The sequence below is a fragment of the Schistocerca americana genome, chromosome 5 (genome assembly GCF_021461395.2).
Source record: "Schistocerca americana isolate TAMUIC-IGC-003095 chromosome 5, iqSchAmer2.1, whole genome shotgun sequence".
In the NCBI taxonomy this organism is placed as follows: Eukaryota; Metazoa; Arthropoda; class Insecta; order Orthoptera; family Acrididae; genus Schistocerca; species Schistocerca americana.
In genome coordinates, this window is record NC_060123.1 from 744,179,466 (window position 1) to 744,204,631 (window position 25,166).

Sequence of the window (25,166 nt, forward strand, 5' to 3'; positions counted from 1 at the left end):
GTGCTTTGAGCATTGCCTGTGAGACCGGTATTAGTTTCCGATACACCACTGCAGGTTCAATGTATTCCTTAGACATACAAATTGACAATGAAACACAGAAATCGCATCGGAATTAAACTCAAAAGGCACAATACCGCCATAAGTGCCAGAATAGAGACCCTTCTTACAGTCGCTGATTTGAGCATTGCCTGTGAGACCAGTAATAGTATCCGATACACCACTGCAGGTTCAATGTATTCCTTGGACCTTTACATTGACGATGAAACATAGAAATCGCATCGGAATCAAATACAAAAGGCACAATGCCGCCTTAAGTACTAGAATAGAGACTCTTCTTACAGTCGGTTCTTTGAGCTTTCCCTGTGAGACCAGTATTAGTTTCCGATACACCACTACAGGTTCAATGTTTTCCTTGGACCTTCGCATTGACAATGAAACACAGAAATCGAATCGGAACTAAATACAAAAGGCTCAATGCCGCAATAAGTACAAGAATAGCGATTCTTCTTACAGTCGGTGCTTTGAGCATTCCCTGTGAGACCAGTATTAGATTCCGATACACCTCAGCAGGTACAATGTATTCCTTGGAACTTCACATTGACGATGAAACACAGAAATCGCATCGGAATTAAATACAAAAGGCACAATGCCGCTTTAAGTACAAGAATAGAGACTCTTCTTACAGTCGGTGCTTTGAGCATTCCCTGTGAGACCAGTATTAGTTTCTGATACACCACTGCAGGTTCAAAGTATTCCTTGGACATACACATTGACGATGAAACACAGAAATCGCATCGGAATTAAATACAAAAGGCACAATGCCGCCTTTCGTACAAGAATAGAGACTCTTCTTACAGTCGGTGCTTTGAGCATTCCCTGTGAGACCAGTATTAGTTTCCGATACACCACTCCAGGTTCAATGTATTCCTTGGACATACTCATTGACGATGAAACACTGAAATTACATCGGAATTAAATACAAAAGGAACAATGCCGCCTTAACTGCAAGATGAGTGAGACTTCTTAGAGTCTGTGCTTTGATCCTTTCCTGTGAGACAATATTGGTTTCCGATACACTACTGCAGGTTCAATGTATTCCTTGGACCTTCGCATTGACGATGAAACACAGAAATCGCATCGGAATTAAATACAAAAGGCACAATGCCGCCTTAAGTACAGGAATAGAGACTCTTCTTACAGTCGGTGCTTTGAGCATTCCCTGTGAGACCAGTATTAGTTTCCGATATACCACTGCAGGTTCAATGTATTCCTTGGACATACGCATTGACGATGAAACACAGAAATCGCATCGGAATTAAATACAAATGGCACAATGCCGCCCTACGTACAAGAATAGAGACTCTTCTTACATTCGGTGCTTTGAGCATTCCCTGTGAGACCGGTATTAGTTTCCGATACACCACTGCAGGTTCAATGTATTCCTTAGACATACACATTGACAATGAAACACAGAAATCGCATCGGAATTAAACTCAAAAGGCACAATGCCGCCATAAGTGCCAGAATAGAGACCCTTCTTACAGACGGTGCTTTGAGCATTGCCTGTGAGACCAGTAATAGTATCCGATACACCACTGCAGGTTCAATGTATTCCTTGGACCTTCACATTGACGATGAAACACAGAAATCGCATCGGAATCAAATACAAAAGGCACAATGCCGTCTTAAGTACAAGAATAGAGACTCTTCTCACAGTCGGTTCTTTGAGCTTTCCCTGTGAGACCAGTATTAGTTTCCGATACACCACTGCAGGTTCAATGTATTCCTTGGACCTTCACATTGACGATGAAACACAGAATTCGCATCGGAATTAAATACTAAAGGCATAATGCCGCCTTCAGTACAAGAATAGAGTCTCTTCTTACAGTCGGTGCTTTGAGCATTTCCTGTGAGACCAGTATTAGTTTCCGATACACCACTGCAGGTTCAATGTATTGCTTGGACATACACACTGACGATGAAACATAGTAATCGAATCGGAATTAAATACAAAAGGCACAATGCCGCCTTACGTACAAGACTAGAGGCTCATCTTACAGTCGGTGCTTTGAGCATTCCCTGTGAGACCAGTACTAGTTTCCGATACACCACACCAGGTTCAATGTATTCCTTGGACATACTCATTGACGATGGAACAATGAAATTACATCGGAATTAAATTCAAAAGGAACAATGCCGCTTTAACGGCAAGATAAGTGAGGCTTCTTAGAGTCTGTGCTTTGATCCTTTCCTGTGAGACCAGTATTAGTTTCCGATACACCATTGCAGGTTCATTGTATTTCTTGGACCATCGCATTGACGATGAAACACAGAGATCGAATCGGAACTTAATACAAAGGCACAATGCCGCAATAAGTACAAAAATAGAGACTCTTCTTACAGTCGGTGCTTTGAGCATTCCCTGTGAGACCAGTATTAGTTTCCGATACACCACTGCTGGTTTAATGTATTCCTTAGACATACACATTGACGATGAAACACTGATATAACATCGGAATTAAATACAAATGGCACAATGCCCACATAAGTGCAAGAATAGAGACTCCTCTTACAGCCGGTGCTTTGAGCATTCCCTGTGAGACCAATATTAGTTTCCGATACACCACTGCAGGTACAATATATTCCTTGTACCTTCACATTGACGATGAAACACAGAATTTGCATCGGAATTAAATACTAAAGGCATAATGCCGCCTTCAGTACAAGAATAGAGTCTCTTCTTACAGTCGGTGCTTTGAGCATTTCCTGTGAGACCAGTATTAGTTTCCGATACACCACTGCAGTTTCAATGTATTGCTTGGACATACACATTGACGATGAAACACAGAAATCGCATCGGAATTAAGTACAAAAGGCACAATGCCGCCTTAAGTACAAGAATAGAGACTCTTCTTACTTTCGGTGCTTTGAGCATTCCCTGTGAGACCAGTATTAGTTTCTGATACACCACTGCTGGTTCAATGTATTCCTTGGACATACGCATTGACGATGACACACATAAATCGCATCTGAATTAAATACAAAAGGCACAAGGCCTCCTTACGTACAAGAAAAGAGACTCTTCTTACAGTCGGTGCTTTGAGCATTCCCTGTGAGACCAGTATTAGTTTCCGATACACCACTGCAGGTTCCATGTATTCCTTAGATATACACATTGGCGATGAAACATTGAAATTACATCGGAATTAAATACAAATGGCACAATGCCGCCATAAGTGCAAGAATGGAGGCTCCTCTTACAGTCGGTGCTTTGAGCATTCCCTGTGAGACCAGTATTAGTTTCCGATACACCACTGCAGGTACAATGTATTCCTTGTACCTTCACATTGACGATGAAACACAGAATTCGCATCGGAATTAAATACAAAAGGCACAATGCCGCCTTAAGTACAAGAATAGAGACTCTTCTTACAGTCGGTGCTTTGAGCATTCCCTGTGAGACCAGTATTAGTTTCTGATACACCACTGCAGGTTCAATGTATTCCTTGGACATACACATTGACGATGAAACACAGAAATCGCATCGGAATTAAATACAAAAGGCACAATGCCGCCTTTCGTACAAGAATAGAGACTCTTCTTACAGTCGGTGCTTTGAGCATTCCCTGTGAGACCAATATTAGTTTCCGATACACCACTCCAGGTTCAATGTATTCCTTGGACATACTCATTGACGATGAAACACTGAAATTACATCGGAATTAAATACAAAAGGAACAATGCCGCCTTAACTGCAAGATAAGTGAGACTTCTTAGAGCCTGTCCTTTGATCCTTTCCTGTGAGACCTGTATTAGTTTCCGATACACCACTGCAGGTCAATGTATTCCTTGGACCTTCGCATTGACGATGAAACACAGAAATCACATCGGAACTAAATACAAAATGCACAATACCGCAATAAGTACAAGAGTAGAAACTCTTCTTACAGTCGGTGCCTTGAGCATTCCCTGTGAGACCAGTATTAGTTTCCGATACACCACTGCAGGTTCAATGAATTCCTTAGACATACACATTGACGATGAAACACTGAAATTACATCGGAATTAAATACAAAAGGCACAATGCCGCCATAAGTGCAAGAATAGAGACTTTTCTTACAGTCGGTGCTTTGAGCTTTCCCTGTGAGACCAGTTATAGTTTCCGATACACCACTCCAGGTTCAATGTATTCCTTGGACATACTCATTGACGATGAAACACTGAAATTACATCGGAATTAAATACAAAAGGAACAATGCCGCCTTAACGGCAAGATGAGTAAGACTTCTTAAGGTCTGTGCTTTGATCATCTCCTGTGAGACCAGTATTAGTTTCCGATACACCACTGCAGGTTCCATGTATTCCTTGGACCTTCGCATTGACAATGAAACACAGAAATCGAATCGGAACTAAATACAAAAGGCACAATGCCGCAATAAGTACAAGAATAGAGACTCTTCTTACAGTCGGTGCTTTGAGCATTCCCTGTGAGACCAGTATTAGTTTCCGATACACCACTGCAGGTTCAATGTATTCCTTAGACGTACACATTGGCGATGAAACATTGAAATTACATCGGAATTAAATACAAATGGCACAATGCCGCCATAAGTGCAAGAATAGAGACTCCTCTTACAGTCGGTGCTTTGAGGATTCCCTGTGAGACCAGTAATAGTTTCCGATACACCACTGCAGGTACAATGTATTCCTTGTACCTTCACATTGACGATGAAACGCAGAAATCGCATCGGAATTAAATACAAGAGGCACAATGCCGCTTTAAGTACAAGAATAGAGACTCTTCTTACAGTCGGTGCTTTGAGCATTCCCTGTGAGACCAGTATTAGTTTCTGATACACCACTGCAGGTTCAATGTATTCCTTGGACATACACATTGACGATGAAACACAGAAATCGCATCGGAATTAAATACAAAAGGCACAATGCCGCCTTTCGTACAAGAATAGAGACTCTTCTTACAGTCGGTGCTTTGAGCATTCCCTGTGAGACCAGTATTAGTTTCCGATACACCACTCCAGGTTCAATGTATTCCTTGGACATACTCATTGACGATGAAACACTGAAATTACATCGGAATTAAATACAAAAGGAACAATGCCGCCTTAACTGCAAGATGAGTGAGACTTCTTAGAGTCTGTGCTTTGATCCTTTCCTGTGAGACCAGTATTAGTTTCCGATACACCACTGCAGGTTCAATGTATTCCTTGGACCATCGCATTGACGATGAAACACAGAAATCGCATCGGAATTAAATACAAAAGGCACAATGCCGCCTTAAGTACAGGAATAGAGACTCTTCTTACAGTCGGTGCTTTGAGCATTCCCTGTGAGACCAGTATTAGTTTCCGATATACCACTGCAGGTTCAATGTATTCCTTGGACATACGCATTGACGATGAAACACAGAAATCGCATCGGAATTAAATACAAAAGGCACAATGCCGCCCTACGTACAAGAATAGAGACTCTTCTTACATTCGGTGCTTTGAGCATTCCCTGTGAGACCGGTATTAGTTTCCGATACACCACTGCAGGTTCAATGTATTCCTTAGACATACACATTGACAATGAAACACAGAAATCGCATCGGAATTAAACTCAAAAGGCACAATGCCGCCATAAGTGCCAGAATAGAGACCCTTCTTACAGTCGGTGCTTTGAGCATTCCCTGTGAGACCAGTATTAGTTTCCGATACACCACTGCAGGTACAATGTATTCCTTGTACCTTCACATTGACGATGAAACACAGAAATCGCATCGGAATTAAATACAAAAGGCACAATGCCGCCTTAAGTACAAGAATAGAGACTCTTCTTACAGTCGGTGTTTTGAGCATTCCATGTGAGACCAGTATTAGTTTCTGATACACCACTGCAGGTTCATTGTATTCCTTGGACATACACATTGACGATGAAACACAGAAATCGCATCGGAATTAAATACAAAAGGCACAATGCCGCCTTTCGTACAAGAATAGAGACTCTTCTTACAGTCGGTGCTTTGAGCATTCCCTGTGAGACCAGTATTAGTTTCCGATACACCACTCCACGTTCAATGTATTCCTTGGACATACTCATTGACGATGAAACACTGAAATTACATCGGAATTAAATACAAAAGGAACAATACCGTCTTAACTGCAAGATGAGTGAGACTTCTTAGAGTCTGTGCTTTGATCCTTTCCTGTGAGACCAGTATTAGTTTCCGATACACCACTGCAGGTTCAATGTATTCCTTGGACCTTCGCATTGACAGTGAAACACAGAAATCGAATCGGAACTAAATACAAAAGGCACAATGCCGCAATAAGTACAAGAATAGAGACTCTTCTTACAGTCGGTGCTTTGAGCATTCCCTGTGAGACCTGTATTAGTTTCCGATACACCACTGCAGGTTCAATGTATTCCTTAGACATACACATTGGCGATGAAACATTGAAATTACATCGGAATTAAATACAAATGGCACAATGCCGCCATAAGTGCAAGAATAGAGACTCCTCTTACAGTCGGTGCTTTGAGCATTCCCTGTGAGACCAGTATTAGTTTCCGATACACCACTGCAGGTACAATGTATTCCTTGTACCTTCACATTGACGATGAAACACAGAAATCGCATCGGAATTAAATACAAAAGGCACAATGCCGCTTTAAGTACAAGAATAGAGACTCTTCTTACAATCGGTGCTTTGAGCATTCCCTGTGAGACCAGTATTAGTTTCTGATACACCACTGCAGGTTCAATGGATTCCTTGGACATACACATTGACGATGAAACACAGAAATCGCATCGGAATTAAATACAAAAGGCACAATGCCGCCTTTCGTACAAGAATAGAGACTCTTCTTACAGTTGGTGCTTTGAGCATTCCCTGTGAGACCAGTATTAGTTTCCGATACACCACTCCAGGTTCAATGTATTCCTTGGACATACTCATTGACGATGAAACACTGAAATTACATCGGAATTAAATACAAAAGGAACAATACCGCCTTAACTGCAAGATGAGTGAGACTTCTTAGAGTCTGTGCTTTGATCCTTTCCTGTGAGACCAGTATTAGTTTCCGATACACCACTGCAGGTTCAATGTATTCCTTGGACCTTCGCATTGACAGTGAAACACAGAAATCGAATCGGAACTAAATACAAAAGGCACAATGCCGCAATAAGTACAAGAATAGAGACTCTTCTTACAGTCGGTGCTTTGAGCATTCCCTGTGAGACCTGTATTAGTTTCCGATACACCACTGCAGGTTCAATGTATTCCTTAGACATACACATTGGCGATGAAACATTGAAATTACATCGGAATTAAATACAAATGGCACAATGCCGCCATAAGTGCAAGAATAGAGACTCCTCTTACAGTCGGTGCTTTGAGCATTCCCTGTGAGACCAGTATTAGTTTCCGATACACCACTGCAGGTACAATGTATTCCTTGTACCTTCACATTGACGATGAAACACAGAAATCGCATCGGAATTAAATACAAAAGGCACAATGCCGCTTTAAGTACAAGAATAGAGACTCTTCTTACAATCGGTGCTTTGAGCATTCCCTGTGAGACCAGTATTAGTTTCTGATACACCACTGCAGGTTCAATGGATTCCTTGGACATACACATTGACGATGAAACACAGAAATCGCATCGGAATTAAATACAAAAGGCACAATGCCGCCTTTCGTACAAGAATAGAGACTCTTCTTACAGTTGGTGCTTTGAGCATTCCCTGTGAGACCAGTATTAGTTTCCAATACACCACTCCAGGTTCAATGTATTCCTTGGACATACTCATTGACGATGAAACTCTGAAATTACATCGGAATTAAATACAAAAGGAACAATGCCCCCTTAACTGCAAGGTGAGTGAGACTTCTTAGAGTCTGTGCTTTGATCCTTTCCTGTGAGACCAGTATTAGTTTCCGATACACCACTGCAGGTTCAATGTATTCCTTGGACCTTCGCATTGACGATGAAACACAGAAATCACATCGGAATTAAATACAAAATGCACAATGCCGCCTTAAGTACAGGAATAGAGACTCTTCTTACAGTCGGTGCTTTGAGCATTCCCTGTGAGACCAGTATTAGTTTCCGATATACCACTGCAGGTTCAATGTATTCCTTGGACATACGCATTGACGATGAAACACAGAAATCGCATCGGAATTAAATACAAAAGGCACAATGCCGCCCTACGTACAAGAATAGAAACTCTTCTTACATTCGGTGCTTTGAGCAATCCCTGTGAGACCATTATTAGTTTCCGATACACCACTGCAGGTTCAATGTATTCCTTAGACATACACATTGACAATGAAACACAGAAATCGCATCGGAATTAAACTCAAAAGGCACAATGCCGCCATAAGTGCCAGAATAGAGACCCTTCTTACAGTCGGTGCTTTGAGCATTCCCTGTGAGACCAGTATTAGTTTCCGATACACCTCAGCATGTACAATGTATTCCTTGGAATTTCACATTGACGGTGAAACACAGAAATCGCATCGGAATTAAATACAAAAGGCACAATGCCGCCTTAAGTACAAGAATTGAGACTCTTCCTACAGTCGATGCTTTGAGCATTCCCTGTGAGACCAGTATTAGTTTCCGATACACCACTGCAGGTTCAATGGATTCCTTGGACATACGCATTGACGATGAAACACAGAAATCGCCTCGGAATTAATACAAAAGGCACAATGCCGCAATAAGCACAAGAATAGAGACACTTCTTACAGTCGGTGCTTTGAGCATTTCCTGTGAGACCAGTATTAGTTTCCGATACACCACTGCAGGTTCAATGTATTCCTTAGACATACACATTGACGATGAAACACTGAAATTACATTGGAATTAAATACAAAAGGCACAATGCCACCATAAGTGCAAGTATTGAGACTCCTCTTACAGTAGGTGCTTAGAGCATTCCCTGTGAGATCAGTATTAGATTCCGATACACCTCAGCATGTACAATGTATTCCTTGGAACTTCACATTGACGGTGAAACACAGAAATCGCATCGGAATTAAATACAAAAGGCACAATGCCGCCTTAAGTACAAGAATTGAGACTCTTCCTACAGTCGATGCTTTGAACATTCCCTGTGAGACCAGTATTAGTTTCCGATACACCACTGCAGGTTCAATGGATTCCTTGGACATACGCATTGACGATGAAACACAGAAATCGCCTCGGAATTAATACAAAAGGCACAATGCCGCAATAAGCACAAGAATAGTGACACTTCTTACAGTCGGTTCTTTGAGCTTTCCCTGTGAGACCAGTATTAGTTTCCGATACACCACTACAGGTTCAATGTTTTGATTGGACCTTCGCATTGACAATGAAACACAGAAATCGAATCGGAACTAAATACAAAAGGCTCAATGCCGCAATAAGTACAAGAATAGCGATTCTCCTTACTGTCGGTGCTTTGAGCATTCCCCGTGAGACCAGTATTAGATTCCGATACACCTCAGCAGGTACAATGTATTCCTTGGAACTTCACATTGACGATGAAACACAGAAATCGCATCGGAATTAAATACAAAAGGCACAATGCCGCTTTAAGTACAAGAATAGAGACTCTTCTTACAGTCGGTGCTTTGAGCATTCCCTGTGAGACCAGTATTAGTTTCTGATACACCACTGCAGGTTCAATGTATTCCTTGGACATACACATTGACGATGAAACACAGAAATCGCATCGGAATTAAATACAAAAGGCACAATGCCGCCTTTCGTACAAGAATAGAGACTCTTCTTACAGTCGGTGCTTTGAGCATTCCCTGTGAGACCAGTATTAGTTTCCGATACACCACTTCAGGTTCAATGTATTCCTTGGACATACTCATTGACGATGAAACACTGAAATTACATCGGAATTTAATACAAAAGGAACAATACCGCCTTAACTGCATGATGAGTGAGACTTCTTAGAGTCTGTGCTTTGATCCTTTCCTGTGAGACAATATTGGTTTCCGATACACTACTGCAGGTTCAATGTATTCCTTGGACCTTCGCATTGACGATGAAACACAGAAATCGCATCGGAATTAAATACAAAAGGCACAATGCCGCCTTAAGTACAGGAATAGAGACTCTTCTTACAGTCGGTGCTTTGAGCATTCCCTGTGAGACCAGTATTAGTTTCCGATATACCACTGCAGGTTCAATGTATTCCTTGGACATACGCATTGACGATGAAACACAGAAATCGCATCGGAATTAAATACAAATGGCACAATGCCGCCCTACGTACAAGAATAGAGACTCTTCTTACATTCGGTGCTTTGAGCATTCCCTGTGAGACCGGTATTAGTTTCCGATACACCACTGCAGGTTCAATGTATTCCTTAGACATACACATTGACAATGAAACACAGAAATCGCATCGGAATTAAATACAAAAGGCACAATGCCGCCCTACGTACAAGAATAGAAACTCTTCTTACATTCGGTGCTTTGAGCAATCCCTGTGAGACCGGTATTAGTTTCCGATACACCACTGCAGGTTCAATGTATTCCTTAGACATACACATTGACAATGAAACACAGAAATCGCATCGGAATTAAACTCAAAAGGCACAATGCCGCCATAAGTGCCAGAATAGAGACCCTTCTAACAGTCGGTGCTTTGAGCATTCCCTGTGAGACCAGTATTAGTTTCCGATACACCTCAGCATGTACAATGTATTCCTTGGAACTTCACATTGACGGTGAAACACAGAAATCGCATCGGAATTAAATACAAAAGGCACAATGCCGCCTTAAGTACAAGAATTGAGACTCTTCCTACAGTCGATGCTTTGAGCATTCCCTGTGAGACCAGTATTAGTTTCCGATACACCACTGCAGGTTCAATGGATTCCTTGGACATACGCATTGACGATGAAACACAGAAATCGCCTCGGAATTAATACAAAAGGCACAATGCCGCAATAAGCACAAGAATAGAGACACTTCTTACAGTCGGTTCTTTGAGCTTTCCCTGTGAGACCAGTATTAGTTTCCGATACACCACTACAGGTTCAATGTTTTCCTTGGACCTTCGCATTGACAATGAAACACAGAAATCGAATCGGAACTAAATACAAAAGGCTCAATGCCGCAATAAGTACAAGAATAGCGATTCTTCTTACAGTCGGTGCTTTGAGCATTCCCTGTGAGACCAGTATTAGATTCCGATACACCTCAGCAGGTACAATGTATTCCTTGGAACTTCACATTGACGATGAAACACAGAAATCGCATCGGAATTAAATACAAAAGGCACAATGCCGCTTTAAGTACAAGAATAGAGACCCTTCTTACAGTCGGTGCTTTGAGCATTCCCTGTGAGACCAGTATTAGTTTCTGATACACCACTGCAGGTTCAATGTATTCCTTGGACATACACATTGACGATGAAACACAGAAATCGCATCGGAATTAAATACAAAAGGCACAATGCCGCCTTTCGTACAAGAATAGAGACTCTTCTTACAGTCGGTGCTTTGAGCATTCCCTGTGAGACCAGTATTAGTTTCCGATACACCACTCCAGGTTCAATGTATTCCTTGGACATACTCATTGACGATGAAACACTGAAATTACATCGGAATTAAATACAAAAGGAACAATGCCGCCTTAACTGCAAGATGAGTGAGACTTCTTAGAGTCTGTGCTTTGATCCTTTCCTGTGAGACAATATTGGTTTCCGATACACTACTGCAGGTTCAATGTATTCCTTGGACCTTCGCATTGACGATGAAACACAGAAATCGCATCGGAATTAAATACAAAAGGCACAATGCCGCCTTAAGTACAGGAATAGAGACTCTTCTTACAGTCGGTGCTTTGAGCATTCCCTGTGAGACCAGTATTAGTTTCCGATATACCACTGCAGGTTCAATGTATTCCTTGGACATACGCATTGACGATGAAACACAGAAATCGCATCGGAATTAAATACAAATGGCACAATGCCGCCCTACGTACAAGAATAGAGACTCTTCTTACATTCGGTGCTTTGAGCATTCCCTGTGAGACCGGTATTAGTTTCCGATACACCACTGCAGGTTCAATGTATTCCTTAGACATACACATTGACAATGAAACACAGAAATCGCATCGGAATTAAACTCAAAAGGCACAATGCCGCCATAAGTGCCAGAATAGAGACCCTTCTTACAGTCGGTGCTTTGAGCATTGCCTGTGAGACCAGTAATAGTATCCGATACACAACTGCAGGTTCAATGTATTCCTTGGACCTTCACATTGACGATGAAACACAGAAATCGCATCGGAATCAAATACAAAAGGCACAATGCCGCCTTAAGTACAAGAATAGAGACTCTTCTTACAGTCGGTGCTTTGAGCATTTCCTGTGAGACCAGTATTAGTTTCCGATACACCACTGCAGGTTCAATGTATTGCTTGGACATACACACTGACGATGAAACATAGTAATCGAATCGGAATTAAATACAAAAGGCACAATGCCGCCTTACGTACAAGACTAGAGGCTCATCTTACAGTCGGTGCTTTGAGCATTCCCTGTGAGACCAGTATTAGTTTCCGATACACCACACCAGGTCCAATGTATTCCTTGGACATACTCATTGACGATGGAACAATGAAATTACATCGGAATTAAATTCAAAAGGAACAATGCCGCTTTAACGGCAAGATAAGTGAGGCTTCTTAGAGTCTGTGCTTTGATCCTTTCCTGTGAGACCAGTATTAGTTTCCGATACACCATTGCAGGTTCAATGTATTCCTTGGACCATCGCAATGACGATGAAACACAGAGATCGAATCGGAACTTAATACAAAGGCACAATGCCGCAATAAGTACAAAAATAGAGACTCTTCTTACAGTCGGTGCTTTGAGCATTCCCTGTGAGACCAGTATTAGTTTCCGATACACCACTGCTGGTTTAATGTATTCCTTAGACATACACATTGACGATGAAACACTGATATAACATCGGAATTAAATACAAATGGCACAATGCCCACATAAGTGCAAGAATAGAGACTCCTCTTACAGCCGGTGCTTTGAGCATTCCCTGTGAGACCAATATTAGTTTCCGATACACCACTGCAGGTACAATATATTCCTTGTACCTTCACATTGACGATGAAACACAGAATTTGCATCGGAATTAAATACTAAAGGCATAATGCCGCCTTCAGTACAAGAATAGAGTCTCTTCTTACAGTCGGTGCTTTGAGCATTTCCTGTGAGACCAGTTTTAGTTTCCGATACACCACTGCAGTTTCAATGTATTGCTTGGACATACACATTGACGATGAAACACAGAAATCGCATCGGAATTAAGTACAAAAGGCACAATGCCGCCTTAAGTACAAGAATGGAGACTCTTCTTACAGTCGGTGCTTTGAGCATTCCCTGTGAGACCAGTATTAGTTTCTGATACACCACTGCTGGTTCAATGTATTCCTTGGACATACGCATTGACGATGACACACATTAATCGCATCTGAATTAAATACAAAAGGCACAAGGCCTCCTTACGTACAAGAAAAGAGACTCTTCTTACAGTCGGTGCTTTGAGCATTCCCTGTGAGACCAGTATTAGTTTCCGATACACCACTGCAGGTTCCATGTATTCCTTAGACATACACATTGGCGATGAAACATTGAAATTACATCGGAATTAAATACAAATGGCACAATGCCGCCATAAGTGCAAGAATGGAGGCTCCTCTTACAGTCGGTGCTTTGAGCATTCCCTGTGAGACCAGTATTAGTTTCCGATACACCACTGCAGGTACAATGTATTCCTTGTACCTTCACATTGACGATGAAACACAGAAATCGCATCGGAATTAAATACAAAAGGCACAATGCCGCCTTAAGTACAAGAATAGAGACTCTTCTTACAGTCGGTGCTTTGAGCATTCCCTGTGAGACCAGTATTAGTTTCTGATACACCACTGCAGGTTCATGGTATTCCTTGGACATACACATTGACGATGAAACACAGAAATCGCATCGGAATTAAATACAAAAGGCACAATGCCGCCTTTCGTACAAGAATAGAGACTCTTCTTACAGTCGGTGCTTTGAGCATTCCCTGTGAGACCAGTATTAGTTTCCGATACACCACTCCAGGTTCAATGTATTCCTTGGACATACTCATTGACGATGAAACACTGAAATTACATCGGAATTAAATACAAAAGGAACAATGCCGCCTTAACTGCAAGATAAGTGAGACTTCTTAGAGTCTGTCCTTTGATCCTTTCCTGTGAGACCTGTATTAGTTTCCGATACACCACTGCAGGTCAATGTATTCCTTGGACCTTCGCATTGACGATGAAACACAGAAATCACATCGGAACTAAATACAAAATGCACAATACCGCAATAAGTACAAGAGTAGAAACTCTTCTTACAGTCGGTGCCTTGAGCATTCCCTGTGAGACCAGTATTAGTTTCCGATACACCACTGCAGGTTCAATGAATTCCTTAGACATACACATTGACGATGAAACACTGAAATTACATCGGAATTAAATACAAAAGGCACAATGCCGCCATAAGTGCAAGAATAGAGACTTTTCTTACAGTCGGTGCTTTGAGCTTTCCCTGTGAGACCAGTAATAGTTTCCGATACACCACTCCAGGTTCAATGTATTCCTTGGACATACTCATTGACGATGAAACACTGAAATTACATCGGAATTAAATACAAAAGGAACAATGCCGCCTTAACGGCAAGATGAGTAAGACTTCTTAAGGTCTGTGCTTTGATCATCTCCTGTGAGACCAGTATTAGTTTCCGATACACCACTGCAGGTTCCACGTATTCCTTGGACCTTCGCATTGACAATGAAACACAGAAATCGAATCGGAACTAAATACAAAAGGCACAATGCCGCAATAAGTACAAGAATAGAGACTCTTCTTACAGTCGGTGCTTTGAGCATTCCCTGTGAGACCAGTATTAGTTTCCGATACACCACTGCAGGTTCAATGTATTCCTTAGACATACACATTGGCGATGAAACATTGAAATTACATCGGAATTAAATACAAATGGCACAATGCCGCCATAAGTGCAAGAATAGAGACTCCTCTTACAGTCGGTGCTTTGAGCATTCCCTGTGAGACCAGTAACAGTTTCCGATACACCACTGCAGGTACAATGTATTCCTTGTACCTTCACATTGACGATGAAACACAGAAATCGCATCGGAATTAAATACAAGAGGCACAATGCCGCTTTAAGTACAAGAATGGAGACTCTTCTTACAGTCGGTGCTTTGAGCATTCCCTGTGAGACGAGTATTAGTTTCTGATACACCACTGCAGGTTCAATGTATTCCTTGGACATACACATTGACGATGAAACACAGAAATCGCATCGGAATTAAATACAAAAGGCACAATGCCGCCTTTCGTACAAGAATAGAGACTCTTCTTACAGTCGGTGCTTTGAGCATTCCCTGTGAGACCAGTATTAGTTTCCGATACACCACTCCAGGTTCAATAAATTCCTTGGACATACTCATTGACGATGAAACACTGAAATTACATCGGAATTAAATACAAAAGGAACAATGCCGCCTTAACTGCAAGATGAGTGAGACTTCTTAGAGTCTGTGCTTTGATCCTTTCCTGTGAGACCAGTATTAGTTTCCGATACACCACTGCAGGTTCAATGTATTCCTTGGACCTTCGCATTGACGATGAAACACAGAAATCGCATCGGAATTAAATACAAAAGGCACTATGCCGCCTTAAGTACAGGAATAGAGACTCTTCTTACAGTCGGTGCTTTGAGCATTCCCTGTGAGACCAGTATTAGTTTCCGATATACCACTGCAGGTTCAATGTATTCCTTGGACATACGCATTGACGATGAAACACAGAAATCGCATCGGAATTAAATACAAAAGGCACAATGCCGCCCTACGTACAAGAATAGAGACTCTTCTTACATTCGGTGCTTTGAGCATTCCCTGTGAGACCGGTATTAGTTTCCGATACACCACTGCAGGTTCAATGTATTCCTTAGACATACACATTGACAATGAAACACAGAAATCGCATCGGAATTAAACTCAAAAGGCACAATGCCGCCATAAGTGCCAGAATAGAGACCCTTCTTCAAGTCGGTGCTTTGAGCATTCCCTGTGAGACCAGTATTAGTTTCCGATACACCACTGCAGGTACAATGTATTCCTTGTACCTTCACATTGACGATGAAACACAGAAATCGCATCGGAATTAAATACAAAAGGCACAATGCCGCCTTAAGTACAAGAATAGAGACTCTTCTTACAGTCGTTGCTTTGAGCATTCCATGTGAGACCAGTATTAGTTTCTGATACACCACTGCAGGTTCATTGTATTCCTTGGACATACACATTGACGATGAAACACAGAAATCGCATCGGAATTAAATACAAAAGGCACAATGCCGCCTTTCGTACAAGAATAGAGACTCTTCTTACAGTCGGTGCTTTGAGCATTCCCTGTGAGACCAGTATTAGTTTCCGATACACCACTCCACGTTCAATGTATTCCTTGGACATACTCATTGCCGATGAATCACTGAAATTACATCGGAATTAAATACAAAAGGAACAATACCGCCTTAACTGCAAGATGAGTGAGACTTCTTAGAGTCTGTGCTTTGATCCTTTCCTGTGAGACCAGTATTAGTTTCCGATACACCACTGCAGGTTCAATGTATTCCTTGGACCTTCGCATTGACAGTGAAACACAGAAATCGAATCGGAACTAAATACAAAAGGCACAATGCCGCAATAAGTACAAGAATAGAGACTCTTCTTACAGTCGGTGCTTTGAGCATTCCCTGTGAGACCTGTATTAGTTTCCGATACACCACTGCAGGTTCAATGTATTCCTTAGACATACACATTGGCGATGAAACATTGAAATTACATCGGAATTAAATACAAATGGCACAATGCCGCCATAAGTGCAAGAATAAAGACTCCTCTTACAGTCGGTGCTTTGAGCATTCCCTGTGAGACCAGTATTAGTTTCCGATACACCACTGCAGGTACAATGTATTCCTTGTACCTTCACATTGACGATGAAACACAGAAATCGCATCGGAATTAAATACAAAAGGCACAATGCCGCTTTAAGTACAAGAATAGAGACTCTTCTTACAATCGGTGCTTTGAGCATTCCCAGTGAGACCAGTATTAGTTTCTGATACACCACTGCAGGTTCAATGGATTCCTTGGACATACACATTGACGATGAAACACAGAAATCGCATCGGAATTAAATACAAAAGGCACAATGCCGCCTTTCGTACAAGAATAGAGACTCTTCTTACAGTCGGTGCTTTGAGCATTCCCTGTGAGACCAGTATTAGTTTCCGATACACCACTCCAGGTTCAATGTATTCCTTGGACATACTCATTGACGATGAAACTCTGAAATTACATCGGAATTAAATACAAAAGGAACAATGCCCCCTTAACTGCAAGATGAGTGAGACTTCTTAGAGTCTGTGCTTTGATCCTTTCCTGTGAGACCAGTATTAGTTTCCGATACACCACTGCAGGTTCAATGTATTCCTTGGACCTTCGCATTGACGATGAAACACAGAAATCACATCGGAATTAAATACAAAAGGCACAATGCCGCCTTAAGTACAGGAATAGAGACTCTTCTTACAGTCGGTGCTTTGAGCATTCCCTGTGAGACCAGTATTAGTTTCCGATATACCACTGCAGGTTGAATGTATTCCTTGGACATACGCATTGACGATGAAACACAGAAATCGCATCGGAATTAAATACAAAAGGCACAATGCCGCCCTACGTACAAGAATAGAAACTCTTCTTACATTCGGTGCTTTGAGCAATCCCTGTGAGACCGGTATTAGTTTCCGATACACCACTGCAGGTTCAATGTATTCCTTAGACATACACATTGACAATGAAACACAGAAATCGCATCGGAATTAAACTCAAAAGGCACAATGCCGCCATAAGTGCCAGAATAGCGACCCTTCTTACAGTCGGTGCTTTGAGCATTCCCTGTGAGACCAGTATTAGTTTCCGATACACCTCAGCATGTACAATGTATTCCTTGGAACTTCACATTGACGGTGAAACACAGAAATCGCATCGGAATTAAATACAAAAGGCACAATGCCGCCTTAAGTACAAGAATTGAGACTCTTCCTACAGTCGATGCTTTGAGCATTCCCTGTGAGACCAGTATTAGTTTCCGATACACCACTGCAGGGTCAATGGATTCCTTGGACATACGCATTGACGATGAAACACAGAAATCGCCTCGGAATTAATACAAAAGGCACAATGCCGCAATAAGCACAAGAATAGAGACACTTCTTACAGTCGGTGCTTTGAGCATTTCCTGTGAGACCAGTATTAGTTTCCGATACACCACTGCAGGTTCAATGTATTCCTTAGACATACACATTGACGATGAAACACTGAAATTACATTGGAATTAAATACAAAAGGCACAATGCCACCATAAGTGCAAGTATAGAGACTCCTCTTACAGTAGGTGCTTTGAGCATTCCCTGTGAGATCAGTATTAGATTCCGATTCACCACTGCAGGTACAATGTATTCCTTGTACCTTCACATTGACGATGAAACACAGAAATCGCATCGTAATTAAATGCAAAAGGCAGAATGCCGCCTTAAGTACAAGAATAGAGACTCTTCCTACAGTCGGTGCTTGAGCATTGCCTGTGAGACCAGTAATAGTATCCGATACACCACTGCAGGTTCAATGTATTCCTTGGACCTTCACATTGACGATGAAACACAGAAATCGCATCGGAGTCAAATACAAAAGGCACAATGCCGCCTAAAGTACAAGAATAGAGTCTCTTCTTACAGTCGGTGCTTTGAGCATTTCCTGTGAGACCAGTATTAGTTTCCGATACACCACTGCAGGTTCAATGTATTGCTTGGACATACACACTGACGATGAAACATAGAAATCGCATCGGAATTAAATACAAAAGGCACAATGCCGCCTAACGTACAAGAATAGAGACCCATCTTACAGTCGGTGCTTTGAGCATTCCCTGTGAGACCAGTATTAGTTTCCGATACACCACACCAGGTTCAATGTATTCCTTGGACATACTCATTGACGATGGAACACTGAAATTACATCGGAATTAAATTCAAAAGGAACAATGCCGCCTTAACGGCAAGATAAGTGAGGCTTCTTAGAGTCTGTGCTTTGATCCTTTCCTGTGAGACCAGTATTAGTTTCCAATACACCATTGCAGGTACAATGTATTCCTTGGGCCATCGCATTGACGATGAAACACAGAGATCGAATCGGAACTAAATACAAAAGGCACAATGCCGCAATAAGTACAACAGTAGAGACTCTTCTTACAGTCGGTGCCTTGAGCATTCCCTGTGAGAATAGTATTAGTTTCCGATACATCACTGCAGGTTCAATGTATTCCTTAGACATACACATTGACGATGAAACGCTGATATTACATCGGAATTAAATACAAATGGCACAATGCCGCCATAATTGCAAGAATAGAGACTCCTATTACAGGCGGTGCTTTGAGCATTCCCTGTGAGACCAATATTAGTTTCCGATACACCACTGCAGGTACAATGTATTCCTTGTACCTTCACATTGACGATGAAACACAGAATTTACATCGGAATTAAATACTAAAGGCATAATGCCGCCTTCAGTACAAGAATAGAGTCTCTTCTTACAGTCGGTGCTTTGAGCATATCCTGTGAGACCAGTATTAGTTTCCGATACACCACTGCAGGTTCAATGTATTCCTTGGACCTTCGCATTGGCAATGAAACACAGAAATCGAATCGGAACTAAATACAAAAGGCACAATGCCGCAATAAGTACAAGAATAGAGACTCTTCTTACAGTCGGTGCTATGAGCATTCCCTGTGAGACCAGTATTAGTTTCCGATACACCACTGCAGGTTCAATGTCTTCCTTAGACATACACATTGGCGATGAAACATTGAAATTACATCGGAATTAAATACAAATGGCACAATGCCGCCATAAGTGCAAGAATAGAGACGCCTCTTACAGTCGGTGATTTGAGCATTCCCTGTGAGACCGGTATTAGTTTCTGATACACCACTGCAGGTTCAATGTATTCCTTGGACATACACATTGACGATGATACACAGAAATCGCATCGGAATTAAATACAAAAGGCACAATGCCGCCTTTCGTACAAGAATAGAGACTCTTCTTACAGTCGGTGCTTTGAGCATTCCCTGTGAGACCAGTATTAGTTTCCGATACACCACTCCAAGTTCAATGTATTCCTTGGACATACTCATTGACGATGAAACACTGAAATTTCATCGGAATTAAATACAAAAGGAACAATGAAGCCTTAACTGCAAGATGAGTGAGACTTCTTAGAGTCTGTGCTTTGATCCTTTCCTGTGAGACCAGTATTAGTTTCCGATACACCACTGCAGGTTCAATGTATTCCTTGGACCTTCGCATTGACGATGAAACACAGAAATCGCATCGGAATTAAATACAAAAGGCACAATGCTGCCTTAAGTACAGGAATAGAGACCCTTCTTACAGTCGGTGCTTTGAGCATTCCCTGTGAGACCAGTATTAGTTTCCGATATACCACTGCAGGTTCAATGTATTCCTTGGACATACGCATTGACGATGAAACACAGAAATCGCATCGGAATTAAATACAAAAGGCACAATGAAGCCCTACGTACAAGAATAGAGACTCTTCTAACATTCGGTGCTTTGAGCATTCCCTGTGAGACCGGTATTAGTTTCCGATACACCACTGCAGGTTCAATGTATTCCTTAGACATACACATTGACAATGAAACACAGAAATCGCATCGGAATTAAACTCAAAAGGCACAATGCCGCCATAAGTGCCAGAATAGAGACCCTTCTTACAGTCGGTGCTTTGAGCATTCCCTGTGAGACCAGTATTAGTTTCTGATACACCTCAGCAGGTACAATGTATTCCTTGTAACTTCACATTGACGATGAAACACAGAAATCGCATCGGAATTAAATACAAAAGGCACAATGCCGCCTTAGGTACAAGAATTGAGACTCTTCCTACAGTCGATGCTTTGAGCATTCCCCCTGTGAGACCAGTATTAGTTTCCGATACACCACTGCAGGTTCAATGGATTCCTTGGACATACGCATTGACGATGAAACACAGAAATCGCCTCGGAATTAATACAAAAGGCACAATGCCGCAATAAGCACAAGAATAGAGACTCTTCTTACAGTCGGTGCTTTGAGCATTTCCTGTGAGACCAGTATTAGTTTCCGATACACCACTGAAGGTTCAATGTATTCCTTAGACATACACATTGACGATGAAACACTGAAATTACATTGGAATTAAATACAAAAGGCACAATGCCACCATAAGTGCAAGTATAGAGACTCGTCTTACAGTCGGTGCTTTGAGCATTCCCTGTGAGATCAGTATTAGTTTCCGATACACCAAAGCAGGTACAATGTATTCCTTGTACCTTCACATTGACGATGAAACACAGAAATCGCATCGGAATTAAATGCAAATGGCACAATGCCGCCTTAAGTACAAGAATAGAGACTCTTCTTACAGTCGGTGCTTTGAGCATTTCTTGTGAGACCAGTATTAGTTTCCGATATACCACTGCAGGTTCAATGTATTGCTTGGACATACTCATTGACGATGAAACACTGAAATTACATCGGAATTAAATACAAAAGGAACAATGCCGCCTTAACTGCAAGAAGAGTGAGACTTCTTAGAATCTTTGCTTTGATCCTTTCCTGTGAGACCAGTATTAGTTTCCGATACACCACTCCAGGTTCAATGTATTCCTTGGACATACTCATTGACCATGAAACACTGAAATTACATCGGAATTAAATACAAAAGGAACAATGCCGCCTTAACGGCAAGATGAGTAAGACTTCTTAAGGTCTGTGCTTTGATCCTTTCCTGTGAGACCAGTATTAGTTTCCGATACACCACTGCAGGTTCAATGTATTCCTTGGACCTTCGCATTGACAATGAAACACAGAAATCGAATCGGAAATAAATACAAAAGGCACAATGCCGCAATAAGTACAAGAATAGAGACTCTTCTTACAGTCGGTGCTTTGAGCATTGCCTGTGAGACCAGTAATAGTTTCCGATACACCACACCAGGTTCAATGTATTCCTTGGACATACCCATTGACGATGGAACACTGAAATTACATCGGAATTAAATTCAAACGGAACAATGCCGCCTTAACGGCAAGATAAGTGAGGCTTCTTAGAGTCTGTGCTTTGATATTTTCCTGTGAGACCAGTATTAGTTTCCGATACACCATTGCAGGTTCAATGTATTCCTTGGACCATCGCATTGACGATGAAACACAGAAATCGAATCGGAACTAAATACAAAAGGCACAATGCCGCAATAAGTACAAGAATAGAGACTCTTCTTACAGTCGGTGCTTTGAGCATTCCCTGTGAGACCAGTATTAGATTCCGATACACCTCAGCAGGTATAATGTATTTCTTGGAACTTCACATTGACGATGAAACACAGAAATCGCATCGGAATTAAATACAAATGGCACAATGCCGCTTTAAGTACAAGAATAGAGACTCTTCTTACAGTCGGTGCTATGAGCATTCCCTGTGAGACCAGTATTAGTTTCCGATACACCACTGCAGGTTCAATGTATTCCTTAGACATACACATTGGCGGTGAAACATTGAAATTACATCGGAATTAAATACAAATGGCACAATGCCGCCATAAGTGCAAGAATAGAGACTCCTCTTACAGTCGGTGCTTTGAGCATTCCCTGTGAGACCAGTATTAGTTTCCGATACACCACTGCAGGTACAATGTATTCCTTGTACGTTCACATTGACGATGAAACACAAAAATCGCATCGGAATTAAATACAAAAGGCACAATGCCGCCTTACGTACAAGAATAGAGGCTCTTCTTACAGTCGGTGCTTTGAACATTCCCTGTGAGACCAGTATTAGTTTCCGATACACCACTCCCGGTTCAATGTATTCCTTAGACCTTCACGTTGACGATGGAACACAGATATGGCATCGGAATTAGATACAAATGGCACAATGCCGATTTAAGTACAAGAATGTGGACTCTACTTACAGTCGGTGCTTTGAGCATTCCCTGTGAGACCAGTATTACTTTCCGATACACCACTGCAGATTCCATGTATTCCTAGGACATACTCATTGACGATGAAACACTGAAATTACGTCGGAATTAAATACAAAAGGAACAATGCCGCCTGAAGTGCAAGAAGAATGAGACTTCTTAGAGTCTGTGCTTTGATCCTTTCCTGTGAGACCAGTATTAGTTTCCGATACACCACTGCAATTGCAATGTATTCCTTGGACCATCACATTGACGATGAAACACAGAGATCGAATCGGAACTAAATACAAAAGGCACAATGCCGCAATAAGTACAAGAATAGAGACTCTTCTTACAGTCGGTGTTTTGAGCATTCCCTGTGAGGCCAGTAGTAGTTTCCGATGCACCACTGCAGGTTCAATGTATTCCTTAGACATACACATTGACGATGAAACACTGATATTACATCGGAATTAGATATAAATGGCACAATGCCGCCATAACTGCAAGAATAGAGTCTCCTCTTACAGTCGGTGATTCGAGCATTCCCTGTGAGACCAGTATTAGTTTCCGATACACCACTGCAGGTACAATGTATTCCTTGTACCTTCACATTGACGATGAAACACAGGAATCGCATCGGAATTAAATACAAAAGGCACAATGCCGCCTTACGTACAAGAATAGGGATTCTTCTTACAGTCGGTGCTTTGAGCATTCCCTGTGAGACTAGTATTAGTTTCCGATACACCACTCCAGGTTCAATGTATTCCTTGGACACACTCAATGTCGATGAAACCCTGAAATTACATCGGAATTAAATACAAAAGGAACAATGCCGCCTTAAATGCAAGATGAGTGAGACTTCTTAGAGTCTGTGCTTTGATCCTTTCATGTGAGACCGGTATTAGTTTCCGATACACCACTGCAGGTTCAATGTATTCCTTGGACCTTCGCATTCACGATGAAACACAGAAATCACATCGGAACTAAATATAAAATGCACAATGCCGCAATAAGTACAAGAATAGAGACTCCTCTTACATTCGGTGCTTTGAGCATTCCCTGTGAGACCAGTATTAGTTTCCGATACACCACTGCAGGTTCAATGAATTCCTTAGACATACACATTGACGATGAAACACTGAAATTACATCGGAATTAAATACAAAAGGCACAATGGCGCCATAAGTGCAAGAATAGAGACTCTTCTTACAGTCGGTGCTTTGAGCTTTCCCTGTGAGACCAGTATTAGTTTCCGATACACCACATCAGGTTCAATGTATTCCTTGGACATACTAATTGACGATGAAACACTGAAATTACATCGGATTTTAATACAAAAGGAACAATGCCGCCTTAACGGCAAGATGAGTAAGACTTCTTAGAGTCTGTGCTTTGATCCTTTCCTGTGAGACCAGTATTAGTTTCCGATACACCACTGCAGGTTCAATGTATTCCTTGGACCTTCGCATTGACGATGAAACACAGAAATCGAATCGGAACTAAACACAAAAGGCACAATGCCGCAATAAGTACAAGAATAGAGCCTCTTCTTACAGTCGGTGATTTGAGCATTCCCTGTGAGACCAGCATTAGCTTCCGATACACCACTGCAGGTTCAATGTATTCCTTAGACATACACATTGACGATGGAACACTGAAATTACATCGGAATTAAATACAAATGGCACAATGCCGCCTTAAGTGCAAGAATAGAGACTCCTCTTACAGTCGGTTCTTTGAGCATTCCCTGTGAGACCAGTATTAGTTTCTGATACACCACTGCAGGTTCAATGTATTCCTTGGACATACGCATTGACGATGAAACACAGAAATCGCATCGGAATTAAATACAAAAGGCACAATGCCACCTTACGTACAAGAATAGAGACTCTTCTTACAGTCGGTGCTTTGAGCATTCCCTGTGAGACCAGTATTAGTTTCCGATACACCACTCCAGGTTCAATGTAT